At 41.0% G+C, this 25,246-nt stretch overlaps 1 long non-coding RNA gene across 2 annotated transcripts in view; it reads left to right on the top strand.

Moving 5' to 3' along the window:
- LOC142044861 (uncharacterized) overlaps positions 1-25,246 on the top strand; it is a 65,291-nt gene that overhangs the window by 15,177 nt on the left and 24,868 nt on the right. For both annotated transcript variants that reach the window (XR_012654444.1, XR_012654445.1), the window contains exon 2: positions 9,858-9,911. This is a non-coding gene — a long non-coding RNA (uncharacterized LOC142044861). The remainder of the gene's footprint in view (positions 1-9,857; positions 9,912-25,246) is intronic.

Genomic DNA, 25,246 nt, shown 5'->3' with positions numbered 1-25,246 from the left:
GCAAAAATCACCTCCAAAGTTTCATTAAATGAAGACTTATTAGCAGTTTTACTGAATTTAAGATGAGTTTTTTTCTACCAATGAGAACAAATTGGAGACCAAATTACTTTGGTCGAGTTTCAATTAAAAAAAAGAAAAGAAGTGTTTTATACATTGTTCACTGATGTCTATTATTTAGTGAGTCATAAGCCTTTCATTTATAAACAGAAATGTTCTTAGAGTTTGAGAGACAGAAAAATATTTTGTGCACAACTACTTTTGGAAGAAAAGCACTCTTGACTAAAAATATATCCCAAGCATTGTCTGAAAAATAAACTAACCCAAGGCAGTATAATTTGCTTTAGCATTAGCTGCAGAACTCTTTCAGTTTACTTCTCTTGGCACATAAACTAGGGACCATTGTCCTGTAGAAAAGGCCAGGGGCTGGAATGCTGCTTCTTTTATCTTCAAATTTCTGCCATCCTATTTGTGAGCGTTTCCTGGTCCTTTTTCCCCACCTGGATCTCATGAGGTTCTTTTAATCAGTGGGGGGTGAGAGGTGGTGGTGCTGTGCTCTGTGTGTGTGCGCGTGTGTAGCTCACAGTCACGGAGCACTCGTTCAGCATAAAATTTTCTGATGGATTTTGATGTAATCTGAAGTCAAAATTTCTTGTAGATCCCTTAATCCCTGAAGCACAAATTGTCTCAAAGCATCACTCAGTCTTCACCTAAGAAGGTGAAAACAAATTGCCACGATGTGTCATTTTTACATACAGAAAGCAATAATCTCAGTCCCAGCTTTGAAGCAAAGCAGTTCCAATGAAATGCAGATTGGATCAACTGCTTTTCAATGTGCATGGTAGGACCAAAAAAGGATCTTTGCCTGGATAATGTTAGGAACAAACAAAAAGCTGCCCAGTTTTAACTTTTTCCCCCACAAATTTACTGATGGAAACTATTCTAGCTATCATTAATATTTATTCTATATAATTAATAATTTAACGCTTGGGCCCAAAATATTTGCATCTTTTGCCCCGATGAGAAGAAGGATTTTGCTCTTTCCTGACAGGAGCTCTGTATGCGAATTCAAGAACAAGCAGTTCATCCCATGACACTTCCTTGCGCTCAAACAGACAAGGTGACACATAAAGCCCAGGGGCAAAGGGAAACCTGATAGCTATAGAGCTGAGCCGCAGTCGGAAGTGGTGAATTCCCTGGACCACAGGGAAAGCTTCCTGTTCTTTGTACATGAGCCTATTATTGGAATACACTTGCCTGCAGTTAATCCTCAAAGTAATTAAATGGAAAGGAAGCAATTAAATCACTGAAAAGGAATTGCATCTGGTTCAGAGGGAAAAATCCAGGCCTAGGAAGTATTTCAGTGATAGCTGGATGTACTCAGTGTAAACAGGTATCTTCCTGTTTGCACAGATGATTAACATTGATATTCTAAGAATATCTTGCAGTAAGCAAATGAGGTTGAAAAGCAGAAGTCCTCATTATTGTGGCCTATGAAGTACCAAGCAGAGAAATGTTGATATATATTTTTCCTATGATGGGATAAAACCAAAACCTGTGCCCCATATCCTCATCTTGCATAAATTAGCCTAGCACCTTGAAAGCTAGTAAAGCAATGTAGATTTACATCTGTTGAGAACCTAGCTCAGCTTTTCAGTAAGAACATCCCAGAGAAGGAAGACTTCAAAAATGGAAGCGAGGGGCATGATTCATACAGGTCTCCAAAGAGTAAGATTAGCCAAGTTCAGAAGGAGCTTGGAGTGAGTCCTTAAAATCAAGTGTCAGGGCTATGCAAAGCAAGATGGTATGTTTTAAAGATTGACAAAAATCTTGATATAAATACAATTTTAAATCTGTTGAAAGCACCAATTCCTTCAGAATTCTCTTTTATGCTTGTTGGTTAAATTTACTAATTACTGCAAGATAGCAACTGTCACTGTATTTTTAAGGTGCACCTTTTGCTCGGACTGTAACAGGGGATCCCATATATTGCTCCAGTCTACAGGGTAATTGCTGGAAAGCCATCAGGAGGATCTTGGAGAGATATACTCAGCAAAGCTCTGACTGACACTTTTGTATTTTCAGTGCTAGAAAACAGATAGTTAAAAAACAATTATGGTAATTAAAAATCTATAGTAGAGAATAAGGATTCTGTTATAAGAGTATAAGGAACTATAAGAGCTTCTCTTCTCCTTTTCTTTGTCTTCTTATGCCTTGTATTTTCCTTTGCCCTGTTCCCTGACACACTCTGGTGTTATATGGGATCTCACTGTTTTCACTGTTGCTGTCACCTAAGAAGCTGGAAGCTGGGCTGGCTGAAGGCAAAAGGCGATGTCCTGATAATGAGTGAAGGACTATAGGTAAGGTAGGATAAGCTGCCCGGGACATCAGCAGTGAGTACTGGTAAGTGATGTTTGCTATGGCTGAGCAAAAGGGAGTGATGCAGAGAAGAGAGCTGACATGGTTAAAACAACAGGCTCAAAACTACACTTATGGAAAAAGACTAGCAAGAAAGAAGTTGGTGGTAGAAACTAAGACCTGAGAGGATCAGGGTATGGATGAAAGTTGCAGGTGTTTAATTGGACAAAAAAGGTCATATCTGACAGGTGATCCAGTGGCAAGGATGCGACCTTTTTGCTCAGATAAAGATGAATGTGAGCTGAAAAATGTGCCTGAATTATTGATCTGAGACACAAGCCTTTGCTGCTGGGGCAGGGAGGTGGGAGTGAGGGTTTAGGGAGAGAACAGCATTACTGACTGACCTTTGGCAGCAAATGTTATGTACAATCCTTTTCGTTACTTAAAGTATTTCACTAGCTGGCAAGACAAAATGTTATTATGTGTCACATAGGAAGGACCAAACTTTACTTTTGAGTACACATTGGTGTGCTCCTATTTTATTAGCCCAGACCCAAAACAGGCCCTTGCTGTAGCTAGACCTGGAACCTTCTTTTTTATCTTCTATCAATCTTTACCTTGCTTCAGTCTCCCTCCTGTTGTCAGAGAATCAAGTGCAAGATGTCAGTCAGCTACATTATCTTTACCTTCAAGACCAACCCCATGAGCTATACACCTTCATTTTTATAATACAGATAGTACAGTACTTGGATGCTTAGTTCCCCATAAACTACTGTTTACCTGTGTCAGACCTTAATAGAAAGGAATTTTAATATTCAGATTGCGTGATGTGGAATTTATTCAAATGGGACTTACCAGTAATTTAGATAACTTAGTTGTGTGGTTCTTACTGTAAAATATTCACTTGCAGACTTATCTGGTAGGACAAGTACAACTGAAGTTTGTGTGATACTCTCAGAAAGATCCAATTTTTGGTACTCACCTAAGAGTAGTCACTTGGCTTGACATTTTTTGTGTTCAACACTGCTGTGGGCTGTTTTCTTTTGTTTTCTATTCAGATGTTTGCAAAAGGGGGTATGTCTGCGGTAAATCAGGTTCTTCAGCCCAAGTTGGAAAGCTTCTTTCTCAGCAGCAGTAGGTTTCTTGTATTTGAGGCAAGGATTAGCTATGGGGTAGCAGGCAACCTTTGTATCAAGAATCTACTTTCAGCTGTCTGTGATCTTTGCCAAGCTGGAAGGTTTCAGAAAAATTTCTGTTTGTTCAGTAGAGACTACTGAGACTTTAATGAACAAGCCCCATTCCTCCCCCATGCCATCTGCAGCAACATGCTAGAAATCCACTGAACTGCCAGAAAATTATGCTCCCTGTGTAAATGCAGGTACTGCAGCTGCCTACCATGGCTCAGTGGGATGCTGGGCATAAGGAAGAAGAAAGAAAGGGGGGGAGAGAAAACTGTGGGACTCAGCAGTTAGAAATGAATTGGGAGCATGGAGGAGGAATGGGACCAGAAATAGGGAATACAATTTAAGACTACATCTCCTTATATCTACATGAAGAACTGAATTAAAGTTGATCAGGCAGCCTTAATAGTGTAATTTCTCAATTCTGGTGTCTGTTTCTGTACAAGCTTGATGACCTTTTAGGCTTAGTTCTGCTGCCCACGCTTCGGCACTTATTACTGTTTGCAATGCCCTGGACTATCTGCAGGGAGTTGGCAGATATAACACAGGACCTCCAGATTTGTGCACTGCTAGAGCCAGGCAGGATACCCTGCAGCGTTTCACATGGTGCTGGACACCTTTGGAAGGGCACATGAAAGGGCACAAGGAATGAAGGTCCCTCAGTGCATTTTTGGGGAAGGTAATACATGTTCTCAGGGTGCTAAGTGCCATTAGTATTACTCAGAATCAACGAGCAAGGTTCCCCCCTTGCACTGAACTCCACATCTGGCTCTGCTGCTCCAGCTCAGAATTTCTAAGCCATCCTGCCATAGCTGAAGGAGGGCTGCAAATGCCCATTATAGTTAATTCTTGTTGCTGCAAAGATTCAAGGGAACTGTTGTCAAGTTGACACAACTGAATACTACCTTAAGGTTGTTCGTGTTTATGGTGGGACTATCAGTTTGGACACCAGCTACTTGGTTTCCTCTTTCCTAGACTTGTTCAGAAATAAGCCTTTGATATCTCACTGAGAAAAGGAGCAGCCTGACATCATACCATAGTGTAAGATATTTTTTTGAATTTGTACAAAGGGCAATCAAAAATTTTTCTCTGTAGATTCTTGCATGTAGACCCCTTATAAATACCATCTGAATTTACCAGTCCCAAAGTTGTGTCAAACTTAGATGTTGATCATAATCCGGTTGTTTATTCATGCAATATTTTCTTTCCTTTTCAACTCTTCTGTGCTCTTGCATCACCTCGAGTACCTTCACTCCTACTGCAGCTGGGCTGTTGCAAACAAATGTCACCAAAACAATTCTGCAGTGAGTATGCAGCTGTTCTGCTAGGACTGTTACACACTGCCCACAGGAAAAAAAACCACAGGGTTTTATCTGGAACCCTAAAGGGCCAGATAAAAGGCTTGTTCTGGGGGAGAATACAGGACTCAGAGAAGATTTAGGTCAATTATTTCTCTGTTCCAGTAGTGCTAGTCTTAGGGCTGAAATTGCAGATAACAGTGAGTAGTCCTCAGTGCTGTTAAACTTCGTTTAGTTTGAAGTGCTTGGCAATAAAAGGCCAATTTCATTTACATTTTTGGCTATTTCTAACTTACTATACCTGAAGAATGACTTCCTAAAAGTGTGTAGAGAGCAGTTATCTCTGCAGTGTGCTATTCTGGCTACTGTGAAGAGGGAACAGGAACACATAAATTGCCAATCGGTTTGCTGTGGTTTTGATAACTGTAGGGTTTGTCTTTCTTTATGGCAGCAGACACTGTGGCCATGCTGCCACTGTGCTGGATGGGGAAGGCAGAACTTTGGAAATGTTGAAGGTTGGTTGCTTAGTCTCTTTGAGAGCAAATAAATAAAACAAAAATGTGTTTAAAACTGCCTCAAAACTGTGGCAACACTTAAGTTATTGAAGCTGAATCAATATATCAGTGACACTGCAAAATCCTCCCCTCTTCTCTCTGCATCCTGCAATGAATGAAAGTCTTGCAGCCTCAAAGCATGGAAAACTCATGATTCAAGCTTGGTTTTTTCCACAAGTGTCATGTAACACTTTGAAGAACATGGTGCAGCTGCTAGGCAAGTAGGCTAAAGCTACAGGACTAGTGAGTACAAGAGTGAGTGCATCAAGCAAGCAAAACCAGGCAAGCTGCAGTATTTTATAAATCAAAATGCCTGCTCAGCCTTTGCTTTGTGCTATAAGGGAGGATATGATGCATAGCAACGAACAGATTACCTAATGAAGTTACAGTATTTTTTAATTAAGTTATTTCCCTATCAATCTACCAATCATATTCTATCTCCATTCACAAGAATTTAAAATTAAAAAAAACGAGCTGTTCGGTGATGTCATTTGTATAAAAATTCAACAGTGTTGCCACAAATAAAGCTGGGCAAGAATAAAGAGAGGTGCTGGTGCACTAGGTGCACTGTAACCCTACCTGGATAGAAGAGCAAGGCACAGCAGGGATACCTTCCATTTGTTGGAAAAGAATCCTAGGGAAAGATGCAATTAAAAAAAAAAAAATCGCTCGTACGCATTTGTAGATTGAAGAGCATGCTGACGAAATATCGGAAAAAGATCCTCCGTTCCCAGACTGTCTGGTAAAATGAGATGCCCCTTGCAGGGGTCCTTTCAGTCCAGGGCTGGTGTGACGGCACAAGTCACACCGTGCAAAACTCACGCCTGGTCGTGACATAACCTGCCAGGTGGAGGGGACTTCCCCGAAGGAGCCCATGTCATCGCTCCCTTCTCAAAACACTCCAGAGGCTTTCAAGGACTTTTGGAAACTGGATATAGCCCCGAGCAGCTGCTGGAACAGGTGTGCTGTTCAGCAGTCCCTCGGGGTTAGGTCCCAAGGGAGTGAAACGTCCACTAACTCCCACTTTCAGGGGCTGGTTTGTGAATCCGTGATGCTCACGTCCTTTTTTCTTTCAGCTGTCACCTCTCTTTGGAAGCGTGTAAAGCCCATTTGAGCCTCAGACCTGGGCGGGCAGAGGAGGTTGGCTTGTTTTGCTAGCACAAGACCTGAACCAAGATTTCCTTCTCGCTGGTGAAGGCTGCAGGGGGATGGCTCCTGCTTCGGTCCTCGCCCGAGGGGACCTTTCCCTGCATCCCGCAGGTTGGAACAACCTCAGGGTGGGAGATGTCCAGTGCAGCTTCTCCTCTCGGGTGGCCTGGAGCGAGGTGGGCAGCCTCCTCCACCCCGCGGCAGCAGCTCGGCGGCTCTCGGGTGAGGGGAGGCGGTCAGCCCCGGCGTGATCGCGGCGATCGCAGCGTGCCGTCGTAGAGGCAGAATTACTGATGGAGGGAGGGTCTAGACACACCTCCCGTCCAGTGGATCACACGGTGGAAGTATCATGCCTTAACCGTGAAATAAGTCTTTTGGTGATTCATACTATAAAGGTTATCTTAATTCTTCTCGGTATGAAATGTATTTTAAAGAGTTATTCTCCTGGTACGTATCACCAAACCAGCCCTCCCTCTAGATTAGCAGCAGAGATTAAACTCCAACTGGTCAGGAAAAACAATGTAATTTAACTTCTCTGCTCGTTTTGAGTTAGGGAATATATTCTGTTCAAGATAATAGTTTCAAGGGAACCAAGTCTCCAGAAAATGAATTCAGGCACCCCTAAATGCAGACTTCCAGCATTGCTGTCCAGCATGGATAACTCATTTGGCCAGGCAGTTCTCGGTGTTGGCCCAGCCTGCGCTGGGGTGGTGGGGGACTGGTTGCATGAGGAGCAGCTAACTAGAGGAACCACAGGCTCAGGCACCTTCCAGAGCCATCCTCGGGGGGAGTGGGGAGCCAGAAGCCTTGGAATTGCCACTATTGCAGGAAGAAGTTAGATGGGCAATTTGTGGAAAAAAAAGGCAGGGCATCCAGAGCCTAGAAATCCCTGGCATCCAGCTGGGGCATTCGGGGAAGGAGGCAGGGAGACCAGAGAGGTGGGTGAGTGGGACAGGTCTTCTCCTAGGATGCCTTGTTTCGGTCAAAAGCATTGACAGAACTGCATATTCCTGCAGAAAACTGAATATGCAGCTTTTCCCAAGGGAAACGTTTCAACTAGTCTTCTTTATTTTCTTGATTTTTGGATCCTGGAGGCTTAGAGCCTTAAATGCAATGGTAGAAGCCTTTGGTTACAGGTATGATCTTCAGCCCATTCTCAGCTCTAGCAGTGAATGTTCAGTGTTGTCTAGTGTTGTCCCCGAATGTTCAGATTAGGTTTGAGGTTTGGAGCATGGGGACAGAGCAAGACCTCTTGATTTGAACTTGAAAGCAAAGGGTGAGAGGAAAGAGTGGGAGGAAGAACCACCCACACACCCAAACGGAGAGTGAATGGCATGGTTATGCACTGGAGGTGTTTTTAACACCAAGGTCTACTGAATGCTACAGAATGAGCTGCAGCCCATCCGTGCGCAGTTCAAGCGCTGGAGAAGGATTTGACACTGCTGCAGCGTGTTACACCAGCGCACACTTATCAGCCAGTCGAGCAGCGATGGGCCCTGGAGTCTTTTCCTGGCTCAAGGTGAGGGGCTGGGTATGAGGAAGGGAATAGTTTGAAAAGATAAGGGTATCTATAATAGTCACCCCGTAAGACATTGTCAGGCACTAGATAAGATTACGAAGAGTTAAATGTGATCTGGAGATGGCGTGCAGGAACAGCGAAGCCATGGGCAGCATCTTCTCTAAGTTGATTTAAAAGTTCTTATTTTCCCCAGCCTTTGTTTGTTGAGGTTCAGGAGTTCAGTTAATGATAAGGAAAATGAATTCTAAAAGTTTTCAGGAGAAATGAGAGGAACAGGCATGAGTTTTGTCCTGGGCAATGTTTTCTAAAAATATATACAGATCAAAGTAGCCAAGCTCTACCACTGTATAAGCACAAAAGGAGAAACAATGTGGTTGTAGAACCGTAACCAGATACTTTTAGCATCTTCTAGAGAAAAAAAAAAAAAAAGACAGACACAATTCATTAAAAATTTGCCAAAAGTGCCAAATTTCTTTCTTTCTGTAATGTTCAAAACATTCAAGTTTTTATCAGACCACCAGAATAATTTGAAAATGTTCAGGATTTATAAACTGAGTTTTAGAATTTGCAATAGCGACAAGATTTTTACTCAGGGAAAGTTTAAAGAGCTGCTGAAAGCTAAGTTACTGCCACTGAACCATAACTTAAAGCAAGAGGAAAGGAACTAAACTATTAAATGCACCAGAAATAAATGACAAATTTTTTCTTCAGTGAGTTTATTGCTCCTTTTACTTGGGATACAGCAAACAAAATAGTGGTTATTACAAGGAGCTGCTATCTCTAACTGTCCTATTATTAGCACTTACTGCTCTCAAAAGTCTTAATAATTTACATTTTTATCATAAAAGAACACTGTACTTTTCTTTCTAAAAGTGGATCTACTCTATCAGTCTTACTCTTCAACTTTCTAAGCGTATTTCTTAAATCAATGTGGTATTTTTATTGCTTTCTTCTGAAATCTTTCTGCCCACAAAAGTATTCTGAAAATGTTTTTCAAATTCAAAAACAGTCTTCTAGATGAGTTTTACACAGAATAGTTATTTTCAGAACATATGTATGCTTTTCAGAGTACTGCATAAAGTCAATCTCACCTAAAGATGTGAGAAGGCAGATAGCTTTTACTATAATAAAGTGCCTAGGTGGGCAAATTCTATCTTCAGTTTTATGATTTTAGTTCTGAAGACATCCTATTATATTTCAAATGAAATGCAGATAATTAGAGAAGAAAATAAATTAAAAAACTTCTGAACAAAGTAAAAGAAAAAGAAATAAAAGAAAGCTTACTGTACATGTTAAATATTTATATGACTAGCAAAATCTTTTCTGCACAAACATTTATTCTTGAATTGTTGATATTCATAAGTCCTTCACATTTATTTCTGCAGCCTTACTGACATATGCTTGTTAGGATCGAGATCAGTATGCAAACCGTAAAACTTGAAATGCCAAATTGCCTTGCTGTCCAAAGCGTGTTAAGCTTCTACTGCACAGCATTGTGACTGTGAGGACATGCTGAGATGCTGATATCAACACATATACGTACATGGGTATATTGGGGGCAGGAGATGTAGATGCAGAATTGATTGACCCTCAGAGAAGAATTTATGTTCCCTGATCTCTTTCAATATGTGTGATTATAAGAATTTTCCCCACCTGTCCTTCTGTTCTGAAAACAGAGATGTTCATGGAACCGGCAAGCAGATGCTTCATTATTGTTAAACCACTGCCAGAATAGTAAGGATACGAGGTGACCGCTACCTCTGTGTGATTTCTTGTTTTGCTTGATTTCTTCTTCTTTCAGGTTTAAAGCTGCTTCAGGCAGAGCAAAATAACAGAGCTGACATGTTCCATACATGTGAGTTGAATATTGCTTTTATTATGCTTTTGGTTTCATGAGGTTTATTCAAAATTCATATAGTGATAAACATTGTTTTTCACTGCTGTTTCATTTTCATAACCTGACCTGTCCTCCATGAACAACATGAAAGCTGTACTACATCCAGCCATGTATTTTCATACACTTATTTCATGTAAAAGCACCATTATATTGCTGCATGTGGTCTTTAGCCCAAATAGATAAATAGCTATTTGGGTATTGTGAAAAAATACAAAAGGATAAATTTCTACCTTTTTTTCTTTGTACAGCTATTGGAGGTACAAAGGATGATCTATATCTCATCATTTTGATAAGTGTTTAATATTTTAACTAGGGAAATAGAACTAAATAATTCTTTTAAGAAACCTTTATATTGTGAATATTTCTCCTAGATTTCTCTCAAATGCACAAGCATGGCCTCTGTAACTTCATTTTTTTGTGTGCTATGAATCTGCACACCTGCTGTGAAACACAAGCACATTTTCCTCCTTTCAGAGAGGACTGGAATTTATATACAACCGTCTGACAACCTAATCATTCTCTTAGAAATCATCGGGTTAGAGTTTTGCTTTACATTTTTCATTAGTGTCCATTAGAACAGCAGGATAGATTTCTTGGCAAGACTGTAGCAACTCCATCATTGGAGATCTCTTAGAACTTGCTAGACAAACATCTATTTTGAGCATTATAAAACAAATTAATCCTACTTTTGGGCAGAGTGATGAATTGGATAGCCCCTAGCACCGCTTCCAATCCCATGATTAGATCATGTTTCCCAAAAAAGAGCATATAATATGATTTCTGGCACATGGAGATTCTGAATCAGGCTGTAGCTTGACCCTATTGACCAGATGGTCACTTCTCAGCAGAATGGCAGGGGGTGTGGGAGGAAAAAAAAAAAGGTAAGGGTATTTAAAGGTGAATGTTGAATAAAACCTTATGGGGAATATGATGAATAGCTGGAAAACATAACACATTCTATCATCTGAGAATCCAAGAAAGAACTTTTTATCCAGCATGTAGCCTGAGATGCCCAACAGAGATTAAAAACTGGTGAAAGAACAAATTTTAGCTGCTCATTTGAGGTGGGATGACAGAAATTTTAAGTGTGCAGAAACATAATCTTTGCTGTTCTTGTCAATAGTTTAAAGAGGAAAAAAGCCACATGGTATTTACCATAGGACTAAGGTCTTAGAAGTGAAAAACAGCAATAATCAGAAAAGGCTGGAGAATTTGTTGGAACATTTGTTTTTCACCCCTTCTCTGTCAGCTTGTGAACACTGAGTATTCTATAACATTTTAGAAGTTCAAAATCCTTTATATACATTAGAAATTACTGTATATGCTACAGCAGCACCTGGAGACTCTAAAGGAGTTTTGGTCTTTTGAAGGTAAATCCATACCTGCAACGTTCAGAAGCAATGCATTTCCCACAGAGTTCAAATTCCAAGCAGAAAAGCCAGGAAAGACATTCCTAGTTTGTGAAGTTTTTTTGATGTTGATTTTTTTTGGGGGGGGGGGGGTAAATTGTTTTGTTTTGTTTTGTTTTTTAAAATTTGTGGAAACTAATACAGAGAAAGAGTACATACATTGCTTAAAAATCATACAGGAAACCTATGGTACACATGAGAACTGAGTCTATCACTGCCAAAGGTCCTTCTGTAGGAGTATAATCATTTTAATTGTAAGCAGAGAATAATTCTGCAATCAAATGTATGTGTTGCAAGAGATCACTTGAAGGGAACCAATGGCGGGCCCATGACCTCTCCTTATAAACCATTTAGGAATCATCAAGAGTGGTTGTACATTTGTATGTCTGTTTGCATATGCTGTTGTATGCGTCTGAGTTACTGCTTATGCAGTGTATGGTTATTTAGCACATTTGTCAGAATAGTATCAATAGTGCAGTTTGTTGATGAGAAAAAAGTGAGTAAATGAACTAGAAGGCTACTAGAGAGAGAAAAAAAATTCTGATGGTGGCTTAATAGATACAGAGGGGAAATTTCTGTATCAAATGTCTTAAGTACAGTCTCTAGAAAGTGCAGAATACTGACGAAACTGCATTCCCAGCTTGGAAGGTTTGTCAGGAAGAAAATGAAGGTCTGCTATTGTATTTTAGAAGGTAATTTTTGAAGTGAAAAACTTATGATTAAACTGTGGGCACTTGGCCATCCCATGTGAATCCATAATTTGTCATTCTACAAGGTCATCAATCACCATGACATCAACAGATCCCAGAAGACTTAGCTTCAATGACACAACTGGGAACAGTATTAAAAGATAAAGATAAATGAAAGACCACACGGAGAACAGGGAAAAGCAACAAGACCTAAGGTGCTTCCTGTAGTCATACAACATGTCGCAAATATTAGCCAAGGATTTTTGCATGTAGTCAAACCAACATAATCTGCTTGGTGAAGACAGGAGGAGAGCTATATGAAGTATCTGGAATAGGAAAAAGATGAAGCATGTCTTATATTTTGTGAATTAAATAAATACAAATAAAAATTGTTTCACTTCCATTCAGTATTGATGAAATCAAACAATAAAATCCACAATATACACTAAGTTTATGGATGAAATGAAAAAGAAATTAAAAAAAAATCTATTTTCATTCATCTGATGGAGTTCTTAGTTATGCTGAAGGCATGTTTCCTCAATCTGTAATAGAAATATGTTTTACTATCCATTGCCTACCTTCTAAAATGTCTTGTTTGTGAATAAATGAGTGTATATACACTCAAAATATGAAGGTTTATTTTTAAGAAATCTGGCTGATCATTACTTTATTGTTATGCCACTAATTTATTAGAAATTGGCTTCTGTTCTTTAATATTATTTATCTAAGGAAATTAGTACAACAAATATAATTTTTAGAAATCTATACCTGAAGGAAAAACGTTGCTGGAATTGGATAAAATTATGGGAGAGAGCTTATTTCCTATCATAATTAACACTTTTTATTTATACCACTGCTTCATATCACTTCCACAGCCATGTTAGCTTCATCTCTGGTAAATGACATTTGAGTTTGCCCTATAGGCAGTGCTCCTGGCACTTGCCAGGGACAGAAAGTTGTGGAAACCAAAATTATGTGCTGTTCACTGCTCAAGTATAGGGTTCCTGAAGCAGACCTAGCCTGGACTGGAGCATGGGACTATTTATATCTTGATGCCTACTGGGCTCCCAGTTGAGAATTCCTGCCTAGCTGCCAATCCTTGGGTTACATTTTCCAGCCAGTTTCCACTGTGACTGAGACCTTCCCAATTGCTCTGTCAGTTATGGTGGGAAGCAAAATATGCAAACATGGCAGAAAGACTGGAGGCAGTGGAGAGGGAGGTGGAAACATTGGCTGTGGAAGGGACAGGGTCTGTCCAGCTGGAAGGACGTGCCAAAGGGAGTTTGGGTTTAGCAACAACTGTGGTTGATGGGGTACATTTGTGAAGAACGAAAGAACTCCACGTTATGGCTAAAGCAAAGTGCCTTCACTCTTCTTGGGCAGTGGGAAAAAATCCCCTGAACAAACCTACCTGCAACTCTTCACTCAGCAGAGGTATCCCCATCCACTACTGCTTGCCACCAAAAGCTTCTCTTGGATAAAGTCTACATTTGTGTGTGACCAAGGCAAACAGAAAAGGAGACTCCCAAGTCCTCCTCATTCCTACCTCTGAGCCTCCCTCCTGAGGCCCTCAAGAACCCTGAACCAACGGCCAAACATTAAAAAAAAGCCAAATTGTTATGCATTGGAATATTTTTCAGGTACTGTTACCTATGCTGAGGGTTAAGGAGAGGGAATGTGATGGAATAAAAGCAAAACAAAATGAAACAACACCCCCCCACCTGCCATTTAGTAATTAGAGTGCCCAGCCTTTAGGCACCCATCTCCTGAAAGAGGTTGGAGGCACAAGGTTTGGTACCTCACCTCCGTGTGCGGTGTGTGCAGGGGTTGTGAGCCTTGGCATGAAACTTTCCATTGCAACTGAGGGACACCCTGGGCTGTACAGCAGAGAAACAACGAGTTGTCAAGTGAATCTGAGATGTCACTGGCTCCCACACGGGGCAGAGAAACAAGAAAAGATCTGTCCCGTTGACACCCAGGGCTGGTAACCTCCTCGGAGGGATGGAGGTGGAGACTCGTCTTCCAGAGAAGAGAGTGCTGCCTGCTCCGAGCAGTGAAGGTGGCCAGGGAGCCACTATCGCTGTGTAATAACATCGAGGCATAGTAGAAAGGTGCAGCCCCTCATCTAGACCCCCCCAACACAAGGGAACTGCAAATCAACAATTTTTGCTGCAGGAAGAGTGCCTTTATGACAAGGCTAGAGACAGGGAATGGCATTTTATGTCACTCCCACTGATGCGCAATTAGGTAATAACAAATAATCTGAGAGGGGACAGAAAAGGAAAAGAAAGAAAGAAAGTAGAGGAGTGAGTAGGTTCGCCAGCTGAGCAGAGGACACTGGCCGTGCCAGCACATCCTCTCAGGGCAGCTGGGACATCTGGGGAGGAGAAAGCACATCTGTCTTCTGTTTTTAGGTCCTAACTGCACTAAACTCTGGAGGGAGCGTGAGGTTGCATGCATGGGTTTCCCGACTTTGCCCCAAGGGGCTAGAAGTTGGGTCCTACCCTTGTCCTCATCCATATCCAAAGCCAAGAAGATTTGGTAGAACCTGTCTTTCATAGAAGAACTTCACAGTCGGGGCACTCGCTGAGGAAAGAGAAGTTTTCATTGCATCTTCTTTGTTTCAAAGTCATATTTCCCATCTCAGAAGTAAGTTTCAAGAACACTGAGGTGTGAAGGGGGAGAGACACCTTTCACATCTTTAGCTGAAGCATACTGCTGAGTGAAACCAAATTCAAGGTTTACTGTGGGAAAAAGAGGAGATGAAGAGAGTCATGTAGAGGATGATTTGAGCACCCATGTTCAGGTCTCAGTTTAGAAAGGTGATGTCCTGGGCTGCAATATTCTGTGCCAAAGAACAATTTCTGTGTTTTATATTAAAGAAAACCTGTCTCAGCATCAGAGACACCAAAACTCTAGATTTCCTCAACCTAAGCAACTGTCTTAACATTAAACTCGAGCATTTTCTTTCTCCTATTGTTTTCTCTTCTTCTTTTGACTCAGCAAACCCCTTCTACACAGTGACACAGTTTGGATGAAGAGAAATGGGAGAGAAAAGGTAGAGAGAAGGGTTGAAGCGAAAGATTATAATTTTGTCTCTGCAGCAGACTCTGCTCCCACAGGTGAGACATTATTCTCAGATACAGCTTGCCTTGATCTGAAGACTGAAGTGAACCACAGGTCCTTCTGCCTGGGTGAAAACCTCCTAGTGTGAGGCTATTAAAAAAAAGGGACATTTGCTGTCCTGCATCTTGTGCAAGAAAGAGTGGCTCCCACTATTTCTTGGAAGGAGGTTTTTCCCATTGGATTGCTTTAAGAACACTCCAGCCGAGCCTCCCAGAATAGACCTCATGTTAAATAGTGAATATTAAGTAAAGGAAGCATGCTAAGTAGAGGAAGGCTCAGTTTCTGAACCTGAACAGAACTTAGGCATGAGCTGCAGAGACCTGCCAAGCCTGAGGGTGTTTTAGACCTGCACAAATTTTATTCTTCTCCTCCTTCACTTCTCAAAGTAGAGTTATCCCCAGCAACATCTTTTAACTTCTTAAACAATTCCAAATGCTAGGAACCACTGTCTGGGCTTCTTTCTCTGTTTTAATGTCCAGATACCTTCTATTGAACCTTTGGTCTCACTTCTGCCTCTGGTTTGTTCTTTCTCATTTGCCCCTTGAATTCAGCTGAGACCCAGATTCTGGACTGCCTGCTCAGAAGGAAGGTGAGCCTTCAGCTTCGGCTGCACTTAAGCTCACCCTGGCCTGATTTTCCCCAAAAGGCCCTGGATTAGGCCATACGTGAGTAGGGATTGTCAGGATTGCACTTATGGCTGCAAGTGCCTAAGTTCTCCTTAAAGCCCCTACTCAGCTGCTGTAAGGTTGAAATCAATAAACTGAAGTCAGGAGGTTTGGAGACAGATATGAAAAGTGTGAAGTAAGGAGGTAAAATAAGTGCCTTATTGGTGGTTCATTTTCATAAGGAGTTAGCCATTCATTCATGCTGGAAGCCTTTGTACTGGGAATGTATGAAGTCTTTAATTAAAGTTGATTTAAATGGTAATTTTGAGCTCTGGTAGTTTAGAATAACAATTTTTTTCTCTCCTTACTCCACATCTGAAAACCTTTAAACTACTTCAGCGGACTGCAACCTAAGTAATCCTGCTACTATTTTTAGGGACATAAGCCCTGGCTTCAGCAGGGCCGTGGCAGTTAGAATAAGAAGATTTTGCAAGTGTGGAGGATTAGCCTTTGCAGCAGTTGTATGACAAAGCAATATAGTCACCACTGATAACACAGGAGGAGGAAAGAATTTATCATTTATTACATATTCATATTTGCCTTTTTTTAACTCAGCAACCTGCCAAAATCTATCCAAAATGACTCTTTTTTTGGATTAACTCAGAGCTTTCAGTCCCACGAATGTTTCACCTCACTGCAGAGCAGAATAGACGAGAACTGGATGCCAGCACTGTCCTGGAAATGAGAACACTAAGCATCACAGTTTGGGTCCTGTCTAATCCTCTGGTGTGGAGTTAACCTGCTGAGACCTAAAAGCTCCTCTCTTCCTGGGTACTGATCTTTGTAATCATGAGGAAAGCAGCTAATTAAGTACACAGATGAAGGGACATTTTATTATTCAGCTCTTAGATATCTGTACTAGCTTTACTCTTCCTCTAAAATCCATGCTCCAGCTGAGCAAGTGAACTAGTGCCCTTACATTTTATGACATCAATCCTGCACTAGCGAACCTGCAAGATGACAAAGGAGAGAGATTACTGAACAGCAAACCCCCAGAGGATAGCACAGAAGGCTAAGAGGTAAAACTTGTCATTAGAGCAGAAAAACCCCCACAATCTTCCCCCTCATCTCCCCCCAAAGAACCCCAAATCCCCCAAGCAGCCAAACTCAAAATTCTGTTATAGCCCAGCTGGGTGAAACACACAGGATTTCAGAACTAGCATGGATAAAACAAGGGCAGAGACATGTAGCTCTGTATTTTCACTGAGTTGGGATAAGTCTCCCCTTTCAGCTGCAGGAATTTTTGATGTAAAGAGGTGACAACAGAGACATCAGATATTCTTGGTTACCTTCATTTAAATGTTTATCTGATCCCTCTTACATCTCCTTGAAGTTCACTCTCTGTAGATTTTTCAGAGATCTCCTTTATTGACACAAACATTCACAGACAGGACACCTTAGACTCATGCATAAGTGTTTACAGCTCCTAGGGGACACATCTCTCTTCCTCTTTATGCCACCTTACGCCACGAAGCAGCCATCAATTCAGACCATAGGTACCCTGAGAGAATAGCCTATTGCCCACATAGTGCAAGCTGCTGGAACGATTTTATGTCATTTGCCCCTCTTGTGGTGCCTTGGGTCTTCTCTCAGGAAGCTGTTGTGTTTGTTGGGAAAATAGGGCAGTCTTAAAACCTTGAAGGCTTCTCTAAATTAAGGTAATTGCTAGTGGGCAGATGCAACAGCCAAGCAGAGATTTATGGGAGGAAAGTCCCAGGCATCCTTCCTTTTCCAGGCCAACGCTAGCTGCAGGGTGGTATAAAAGCATGGCAGAAAGTCAGCATCACCAGGTGCTGTGTTGAGTTCTATAGAAATTCTCATGCATTTTTCTGGATGAAGAGATACTTTGTGTTTTCAACACAATAAAAATAGCAAACGCAAGGGTATCTTCCTTAGTGACTCTAACTGGGACTTAGTTCGAGCAATTTTGATCTTTAAGCTACTTCACTGGGTCTGGACATTAACAAAATTTTCATCCTCTGATACAGGCCCATGATCAAAGCTGCTAAGGCATCTTTGGTGCTGATAGATATGTCTAGTGGGATTTGCAAAGCACCTAAGGAACGTAAGCACCAAATTTCAATTGCTGTGGCAGAAATCCTAAAAAAGAAAGATCTGCTAGATGACACAAATGTCTAAAAATGAGTTAGGATATCACCTAAGTTTCAGCCCTACATTCCCCTTAAAAGGGTCCTGAACCTTGATGGAGGAGTCTAAGGTCTCTACAGACTTCATGGGAGACTCAGGCGCTTCTGTTTGCTTTGCAGCAAGCAACCTGTGAGCGCCTAGAATGAACTCATCAGAGTTTTAAGAAAAATGTCTGAAATACTGATCACCCTTGTGGTTCAGGCCTCAGATTCAGACCTTCAGCATGTTTTGGTCAGTTCTGAATCCACAGACAAGTTGTTTTTTTCTTTTCTTCCCGAGAATAGATTTATCCAGCCATTCTTTTAAAAGAAGCAGAGCTCACTGTCAGAACTGTACCTGGTAGCAGCCTCCTTGTATTAGCTTGGTTAAAAAGCCCAGATGCTCAGAACCTGCTTCAGCTTCAGCATCCTTTTCCCTAGACAATGCCCTCAGCATCAGCCTACATCATGCTCAGGCAAGGCCAGACTTTAAGCTACAGTGAAGCTAAGCCATTCTGTATGAATAAATACCAGGTAACACAAACCAGAGAGCAAAAGTGTATGAGGAAATGGTTTTGAGTGCTGAAAATAAGGTATTCAACTTGAAAAGCTCCTTTCTGGTCCCAGCTCCTGCTGTGAAGACTTTTCTAAAGTTTTTAGTCCATTGGCTAATAAGAGTGTGAGAAATTGAGAATTACCACCCAGGATTCCCCTCCCTGGTAGTCCCTGCTGGATATTCTTTTCTGTAGACAATGTCACTCAATTTTTTTGCTGTGAAGTGCAGGAAAGACAGCATGTCCTCAGGCTGCTCATCCCATCGGGGTTCTGCTAGTCTCTTGGATACGTGGGTTGGACTCTGCCCAAGTGGCAGAGTCAGCAGAATTTAGGCTTATGTATCCCAACTGTGCTGCCACTGAAAAACATCTGCTTCTGCTGCCTCAGTTGTAGAGAAATGGATCCCTTCATTACTTTGGAAGTGTGTCGAATATCTCTGCCGGAGTGGGATCTTCAGCAGGCGTGGGGTGTGGGCTAGCCATTGGCATACACACGGTGGGCATATGCAGCAGGCACAGGTACCTAAAACCCCTCTTAATTAGGAAGTATCCAATGAAGTTGAGATGCCTCAAAGTTTAGGTGACAGGAGGAGGGGGGAGGATGCTGCCGTCTAATTTGCGATTGGAAGTTTCAACTCCTGTCGTTACTAAAGCCTTACTGGAGAGGCACTTATCTGACTCCTTGAAGCTTTGAAAACTTAACTTTGGAGTTCTTCTGCCCGCTGAACCTTAAATAAACAAGTAGAAGCTTTTTCTTTACTTCTATTTTCACTAGCAGCAGCACTCTGGGTGGTTCGGTTTGTCCTCTGTGGAGCCCCAAGGCTTCACTTACTGTCGTGGCAGTCCAGTCTGACATATTTGTAAACCTCAACACCAGCATGACACTGCAGCAGAGCACCGGTGATTTAGGTGTAGGGTAATTTCAGTTTGGTTTAGTTCTTATAAAAAACAAAATGAAGGAAAAATATCACAGGGAAATTTCACATAATGTCACAGACCCTATTCTGGTGTAATTCCATGCCCTCCAGAATATCCCTCCATTAAACCGATTGCAAAGCTTATATGCACTAGAAATTGAAAGGCAATGTGGGTTTATCACTTAATCTTCAATATTAGTTTTTCCTTTTTTTTTTTTTTTTTATTGCATGGGACACTTTAGTCGAATCTCTTCAGAGATGATATAATTTCTTTCCTGGTTTTCCATTTAAGATTTGTCAGTGGAACAAGGATTCATCATAGATCGTTTTGACCTGAGGTCTCCTCATCAACAAAGTACACATCAACCACACTGAAATACGTTCGGCTTTCCTTTGAATCTGTCATGAATTTGCTAATCTTCAGCTCGCCCTCTGTGTCACTCAGATAAATTATAAGCCTAAAGATTCTGCAAATGCTGAGCAGCATCTCTCTTTTTTATTACTTTTTCCTTGCACCAGAGATTTGTTTCATGCACAATCATTTTAATTTGTTTATCAGGATATGAGTGAGGCATTTTGATTAAGATAAACACTGTGCTGAACTTTCACCCAAACAGGAACTAAATTAATCTCAATGTTAAGAAAATAGTCTTTAGAAATACTAAATCTCTGTTTTGCAGAAATGTGGCAATTTCACAAGAAAACCAGAATGAGATATTTACAAAATCATTTCTATGACACACTCAGCTGATCTTTGGATTAGAATAGGCTTCTAATTTTTGAAGTTTCCCCATCACTGATTATATTGGTTCTGGCTTTTTAACAATGTACGTAAAAATAGATTTCTATCAATCTGCTTCATTGGTTTTGCTACTCTTTTTCACACTACGGTGTATTATATTGCTACCTCTTAGCTAGCCCCTGTTCTAGTGAGGTAAATCCCATGGGAGCTGCATTTAGATCAAACTATGCATACATAATATGCAGCTGACATTTTATGTGAAATGCTAATGGAAGCATCTGATTTTGCTTCTAGTGAAGTCAGTAGATGCAGAGTAAGTCCTGAAATGAGTATTTATTCATGAGTATTAGTTGCTGCACACACATACCCTTACCTGGCAGATGTGCTAGGGACAGACAAAACTGCTAAGAACTATGAATGTGAAAAGACAGCGTAATTTTTAGGAAGAATTACAATTCCTGTACTGTAAGAAGTAATCGTTCCAGCTTCTCAGATTACTTATGCTGGGACAATACTGAAGTGCTACAGTTAATAGTATATGTGTTTGCTCCTAGCAATATCTCCCTGTTGGAAAATACAATTTTAATGAAAGCAAAAATGGTTAGAAGAATTTGCTGATTTCACTGAAACCTGGGGGAGGGGATGCGAGGAGGGCTTTTATATAAAAATAATATTCATACATTCAAAATATTCTCTTTCCAGGTCTGTAATATTTTGATTTTTCATTATAAAATGGCTTTTGAATTTTAAAATTGCATAGAATCAAAGAATCAGGTTGGAAGGAACTTAATCCAGTCTCCTCCTCATAATAGGCTCAACATTATACTTGGACCAGATTATAGTGTAAACCTGTAGAAAAAAATCAAATGTGAGACAAAATATTGTGATTAATCATAAACCAAGGGAGAAGAATAAATGATGCTTTCAAGACAATTTGAAATTCTCTGCTTGCTTTCTGATAGATTATGATCCAATATTGAAAATATGAGTTTCCCAGGAAGCAGAAACTCTTTTATAACTCATTTATAACTTCAGTTGACAGCATCACGATGTACCACGGCCAACACAATAATATAAGAATCAGATTCAGTAACTGAAAACCTCATGTGTCTAAATTAGACCTGGTCAAAGGGCTACACTGTTGTAAATATTGTGGTTGATTTACTCAGAGTGAATATTGACTTTCCGTATACACAAGAATAAGTTTATATCCTAGAGGAATAGCAATCTGACCTGCATGCTAAGCTCAAGCACAAATAATATGTCATTTCAGCATCAAATGGAAAACTTTATTCCAAATAGTGAGGTTACCTGACCTCTCGTCTTTGGATTCCTCTGTGACTCTGTAGCAGTATTTTAAGGCAGAGCTGAAATCCCAGATTCAGTGTTCCTGGTAACCCAAATGTGCTAAATCCCCTTCGTTCATCCAGTTCTCACAGTCCTGGCAAACTCCACCTCTCTCCTGTACCAGCTTCTTGCAAGAAACCAAAAATTAAAAATGGACCAAGGATTGACTGCTATCCAGAAATATTTAAATGAAATCAAACAAGCCTTTCCATGTCCCTCTTCCCCACACAGTTGATACTATAAGTTAGGAAGGGAATGTTGTCTTTAAAAAATCAGCCTTCAGGTATAAAAGGGGTGGATCTTATTTAAGCACCTAATACAAACCAGAGTGTTTCTTTTTATTGTTTTGACACTTTGATCAGACAAAGTACTGCAGGTAACCTCGTACAGTATTTTAATGGCAGTATGCTATGAATAAACAATTCCTGTTGCCCACATGAAAACAAGACAGGAAAGGCAAGAAAGTGGAAAACAAACACATACGTAAAGAGACAGAATAAATATAAATAATAATAATAAAAAAAAGTAATAACAGTGGAAGTGAATGGAGAAGTACAGAAAACAAAAATAAATGGGAATGGAAGGAAATTAGAAGACTCAAAGATGAAAAATGCAGTGAAGCAGCAAAATAGGGAATCCAAAAAAAACCAGAAAATGAAAGCAAATAAAAATGAATTAAAGAAATCTCTGTGCAATCACACTTCATAGAAATAAACAAAGTAGAACATCTAGGGAGATAAGGAAATAATCCAAGAATAGAAATATGAACATAAATTGAAATGTGTGTTTTTGGAAGATGGGAACAGCAAACAAATTCTGTAATGCAAATTAATAATGAAAAGCAAGGGGGAGGCCAAGAATTTTGGAAAAAAGTTATTGTTGACCAGTGTGAAAAAGTTTCAGGATCACTGATTTTCAGGATTTTGGATTACTACTGACAAATCTTTCCATGGTGGCTAAGGACCACCACTTCCTCAGCTGCTCTCCTATATTTTTTTTAAGTCTAATGCTGGAGAAACTTCTTGGAAAGGTCTCCTGCCTCTCCTTCAGCTGCAGCAAACCTGCAGCAGTGGGTCCGAAGTGCCTGGGCTGATGTCAGGGCACAGCCTCCATATGGGTTTTTGAAGGTCTGGGTTAGTTCATCCACCAAAAGCCCTGTGGGGGAACGAATGCCAAAAAGTCATCGAGGGAAACACATCCTTGCGAAAAGCCTGAACGGTGCAAGGTCTGCTGCGTGACGGAAGAGTAACGTAAACCTTCATTAGAGTAATTTGGTGGATTCAGGCGGTGCATCCTTGAGACTAATGCTGTACTGCCTGAGACACTCTGAAACTCAACCTGTGCTGGATATCTGAAGGATCCAGAGTCTTCTTGCTCCTGTTCTCCCCTGCTAAGAGCTTATATAGGTTTTGCCCTGGCAAAAAGGTGTTTCCTGATTTAGAAACAACTCTACAGGTTTGATTGCTGGGCATGGTACTTTTCCAAGTTTGGAATAATGTTAGAGCAGTGCATCAGGAATGACAAAGTGAGGGGCAATATGTGTGACTGTAACTGGGAGAGAGGGATCCGAGCAATGGAGGAGTGTGTGTATATCCTGGGACACCAGGTCAGAAGGCAGATGTACTGGTCTTGGAAGACTGGCAGGGTAATCTAAGCAGCTGAAAAAAGACAAGGACTTGGGTAACAGCAAAAAGGGTGTTTTCAACAGTACAAGGAGATACAGGGCAAAGGGAAGGGGATCAGACCTGTGCAGAGGGTCTGGGGACATTTCTGTTAGACGTTCATCCTTCTTCTTAAATACCCACAGTAATCTCTTTGGCGGGTCCTATCACTGTACTATTTATTTGAGCACCTCACAGTCTTTACTACAATTATAATTTCAAAACTCTTGTAAAATAGAGAATAATTATGATGCCCCAAGAGGCTGAAACTTAGAAACTCTGTAGCTGAGCAGGAAGCTAACACGGAGGAGTCCTAATCCTGCATCACGGACCACTGGGCTTTTTCATGATTCCCCATGCTTGCTCCCCTCATTCCTTTCGCCCTCAGAAAAGGTTTCCACTAAATTCATCTACTTGTTGTCTTGGTTTTCCTTCCTCTGCCCCTGCTCTTTCAGTTGTAGGTGCCACGTTGGTACCCGTTACTCAGCAAAGGGGACAGCTGGGGAAGGGAGTTTAGGAGAAGCGGCTGGGAGCTGCGCAGAGGTGGTCAGGGAGGAAAGCTGGGCTAATACGCAGCCAGGGCGTTGTATGGCTGTGGGAGACGCTGGTAGGGAACCAGAAGCAGTGAATGTGGACAACCGGTATGTGCTAAAAATGCTTTGTTTATAAATAAGAGGAAATTAAGTGTCCCAAGGCTGCATCAGTGCTGACTTGTTGCAGAGGGTTGCTCATACGATTCCAGAAAGTGCACATTGAAGCCTTGAGATGCTTAGGAGTGCTACAGCCTGCATGTAAACACAGCCATGGCTTTTCTCTCCTCACCGTGAGCCGTGGCACCCGTAAAATACGTACAATCACTTGCTGTGGTAGGAAGTAAAGCGCGTGTCCACAGCAAAATAGAGCCACAGCATTTAGCTTAATGAGGCACAACCTGTATTTAGGTGAGTTGTCTTGAACAGCAAAGACTCCACTCTCCCTGCGCACCAGTTGCTCAGCTGCTCCACAAGAAGAGCAAGTCAAGGACCACTTATCCCAAACAGTTCACAGGCTACCATTTAACTTGCCACAAGCTGATCATCCCTTACCTTCTTACCAACTGATTTCCACAGCCGGGGAGCCTTGCTCTTTACTTGCAACGCAGCCTGCAGAGCACAGCACGTGCCACGACAAACCTGGCCACTTTGATCCTGGTTACTTTTATCTAAATGTATGCACCTCAAATTGCAGTTTTCAGCTGCAGTCCAGACCCAAACAAGGCTGAGAGGTGACAGATGGAGGTAGCCTGAACCAAATCCCCAACAAAGCGTCTGCCACTCCAGCAGAGCACTGTTAGAGGTTTTACAACTCCCAGACTACAGATTTAGGGGACAATTTCCAACTTCAGGGAAGCATTAGTATACATAGATTTAAAAAATGCAAGTTAACACTAGCTTCACTTTTTATGGCACGGTTTATGGAGGTTTAGTCTGCTTCACACACTATATTTTGGGAGACTCCAATTCTGCGTGAATAGTACTTTTGGTCAAAGACTGGCAGGGTTTACTAGGAGAGTATACACATATATGTATGCATATATTTGTTAATCTTAGGTAGAAAATTATTGAAAAACTACCCCCAAAGAAATGATGAGATACTGACATCTCCTTTTCTTATTCTACCCCAATAAAAACTGAATAAAATAGTATATCAATTTCACAGCAGTGAAGGAGTTTCCTTTTGCTCAATGACAATTTTGTCTCATGGGTTAGTAGGACAGGAAGCCTAGCTACAGCATATATTACTTTCTTGCATTGTTCTTTAAGTATGTAAAAATATTAGCTTGTGGGGTTCCCTGAAATCCGGGAGCAACAGAAAAGGAGCAATATAATTATCTTTAACCATATTAAAAGCTAAGGAGAAGAGTCTGAATTTGTTTTAATTAAACCAAACCACTCTACCAGCTTATGCCCTAAACAAGGCCATTTTAGCAAATTCTGTCAAATGAAACCAAATGGGATGAAGTGCCAAGTATTTTACTGCCAGCTCTGTAAATGCTGACGACATTATCCTCTCATTCT

This window comes from Buteo buteo, chromosome 26, assembly GCF_964188355.1.
Source record: "Buteo buteo chromosome 26, bButBut1.hap1.1, whole genome shotgun sequence".
In the NCBI taxonomy this organism is placed as follows: Eukaryota; Metazoa; Chordata; class Aves; order Accipitriformes; family Accipitridae; genus Buteo; species Buteo buteo.
The sequence above is the reverse complement of the archived record's forward strand: the minus strand, read 5'-3'. Positions and strand labels throughout refer to the sequence as shown.